General features: G+C 32.7%; 1 non-coding gene across 1 annotated transcript; it reads left to right on the top strand.

Moving 5' to 3' along the window:
* The first annotated feature begins 1,002 nt into the window (after positions 1–1,002).
* On the top strand, positions 1,003–1,109 carry LOC131171043 (small nucleolar RNA R71). Its single transcript, XR_009141798.1, has one exon. It is a non-coding gene; the product is annotated as a small nucleolar RNA R71 (small nucleolar RNA).
* Positions 1,110–3,080: the final 1,971 nt, after the last annotated feature.

The raw sequence follows: 3,080 nt of genomic DNA, 5'->3' as shown, positions 1-3,080 counted from the left end.
TTATACTACAACGGATCGGAGAGATCGGTGAGCGATTTAATAGACTGGTAAGGATTTGACTGATGTGAGGACTTAACATTGATTCAATTCTTTGAGGAGGGATCGAAAATGTGACTGTCTATCAAAGAGAGATCGGAAATGTGACTGTCTATCAAAGAGAGATCGAAAACATGATTAGCTGTCGAAAGGAGACTTAGTACTGAGGTCAGTTTCAAAGTTTTATTGATTTTGGGGATCGGCCAAAATATGGTGTTGACACTATTTGAAGAACTTGCCTGTTAAGCTGTTTGATTCTCTAACATCTTATTATGTGTTACCATTTGATCGACTTTAGATGTTAGTTGAGAAATCATATCTTGCTAACTTTGATGGCCGGCTAGCATAGTCTCAATCATAGCTTTCAATCTAGATTTCTTATCTGGTTGTGCTTATTATGGTGGAGGTTATTGTGGTTGTGGTAGAGCAAGTGCATTCTGAGGTTTAGGAATTCCAGGAGGATGCCCTTAATTTTGCTAAAAATTTTGGTATTGTTGATATCCAGGAGGTTACTAAAAATTATGGTGTTGTCCTTGTCTACCTCCCAAAGAAAAATTTTTGTTTTCTCCATGCCGGATCATAAGTTGTAGAAAATGGGTTACCAAGCCTCCTTTGATTATAGTTCCCCACATAATCCACTTGTTCACTTAAAAAGTCTTAATGAAATGTAGGAAAATTAGTAGCATAATTCACCTTTACAGCTCTAACATCTACTGAATTACTTAAACCTCCAATTGAAGAATTTACTTTCATGCTTATTTTGTCCATCTTCTTTATCAAAGCATCAAACTTAGTATTAATCATATTCATGGTATCTGGTAGTTATTATAAGCAATTTTATCAAAAGCAGAAAAAGCTTCATCTTCAGATTTCTGCATAAGATCACCTCCAGATGATGCATCAATTGTGCTCCTAATAGCTGGAGAAACACCATTATAAAAATGTTGGACAAGCATCCATTTAGGAATCCCATGGCGTGGACATCTCCTTTGCAAATCCTTGTATCTCTCCCATGCTTCATACAAGCTCTCATCATCTCTAGGTTTAAAAGAAGTCAACTCATTTCTTAGCTTAACTATCTTGCTTGGTGGGAAATATTGAGCTAAAAATGCTTGAGAAAGTTCATCCCATGTTGTGATAGAACCAGTGGCAAAGAATGTAGCCACTCTCTAGTTCGATCCTTCAGAGAAAAAGGAAACAATCTGAGTTGAATTGTATAATTAGAAACTCCATTTATCTTCAACATATCACTGATCTCCAAAAAGTGTGCCAAATGCGCATATGGACTTTCACTTGGACCTCCCCCAAATGGTGATTATTGTACCATCTAACAAAGTGTAGGCTTCAATTCAAAGTTATTAGCTTCTACTATTGGACTTGTGATACTAGGCATGAAATCCACAATGTTAGGATAGGCATGATCCTTTACAGAATGGTTGTTGGCATTGTTGTTATTATTATTAGCCATTGCTTTTGTTGTTGCTCTTGCTCTTATTCTCTTTGTTGTTTTTTATGAGCTCTAAATTTTGCTTTTCTCCTCTTAACTTATGCTCTTAAGGCACTAGCTATCTTTTTTATTTTTGGGTCAAAGAATAAATTAATTTTTTTCACCTTTTGTTTTTCTCATAAAATAAAAGTACCTGAAAAACAAAATAAACAAATTCTCAAAGTAAAATGGTAAAAGAAACTAAAACTAAAAATAAAAAATACCCAAATTAACCAAACAAACAATCATCCAATATCAAACAAAAATCAAATCCCTAACAACGGTGTTAAAAACTTGATGTAGGAATTCACAAGTATACGGGCTGTATCAAGTAATAAAGTGATAAGTCAAGTATCGTTCTCACGAGAATTTGCATTTGATTACCAAACTATGAATAAAGCAATTATTTGGACTACTGATTAATAAAATAAAATGCAAATGTAAATAAACTTAATGAAATTGATAAATCTAATCAAAATAGCAAAACAAATAAATTTTTAATCTAGATGTAATTAAACTAAATTAGCAATAGGTAATTAAAATCAAAGACTAATTAATGATGAAAATGATTTCAAAGTTGGGGTTTATGCACAAATTAATTGAGATTTGTCTTTGTTCATCTAATTTTAAGAGAAAATAGAGTTTGAAAGTGATTGATTGTAAAGTCCTTTGATATCTTTTTCAAGCAAATCAAAGGGTACTTCAAGAAAACTAAACCTATTTTCATATGATATTTGATTTACTTAAAAACCCATTAAGTTTTATAACCAATCAATAAATCATCTTAAACCCTAGTTTATTTATAAATCTAGGTAATTTGAAGTTCTAATCCTTACTTATCTATTAATAATTTTCACCTTTCGATCATTCAACCAAAGATTAAGATAATACCCAATGGGTACTAACTTTAGGCAAGTAAATAGGCACACAAGGGAAGGAATCAAAACTCATATTTGTATAAAAGTTCATAATAAACCAATCTAAATCTACATATTAATCCAAAACATAGTTTCTAACTTTGAAATCTAGAATTTCTACTCACTTATGGTAATATTTATAAGAGAAAATGATGAAGAAGAAGAGAGAAATATAAAATTAAGCTAAAAAATAGAAAAACTCAGGTGGAAAAATCGAAGATGTCAAGGTTTTGCAACTCTAGACGTCTTAGCAGCTACTTTCCCAGAGAAATCAATGGCATCTCCCTTTCTTTCCTTTTCTTTATTATATATTTCTCTTTCTTTCTCCTTAGGGTAAAAACTAGATAATGATACTTTTACATAGTCCCAAAAGCTGCCCTAAAGTAGGTCTAAAAATGAATAAGGATAAACGAATGGATAGGAGATGAGGTATAAAAATTTCTAGGTCCACATGTAATTTTGCATTCTAAAGTGTTTACTGATAGAGTTGCTTAACCCTAAGCAATATCTCAAGTAAGGGTCTAGGCGCTGCACTGCCTAGCGACACAGGGTTAAGCAGTTTCTTCAGCAAATCTCAGCAGGGTCTTACTTTTTAGTGCATTTCTGCTGCACTTGCCTTCAGCTTGACCTAAGTTGTACCT

Source organism: Hevea brasiliensis, chromosome 11, assembly GCF_030052815.1.
Source record: "Hevea brasiliensis isolate MT/VB/25A 57/8 chromosome 11, ASM3005281v1, whole genome shotgun sequence".
In the NCBI taxonomy this organism is placed as follows: Eukaryota; Viridiplantae; Streptophyta; class Magnoliopsida; order Malpighiales; family Euphorbiaceae; genus Hevea; species Hevea brasiliensis.
Note: the sequence above shows the minus strand (reverse complement) of the source record. Positions and strands in the feature narration are given on the sequence as shown.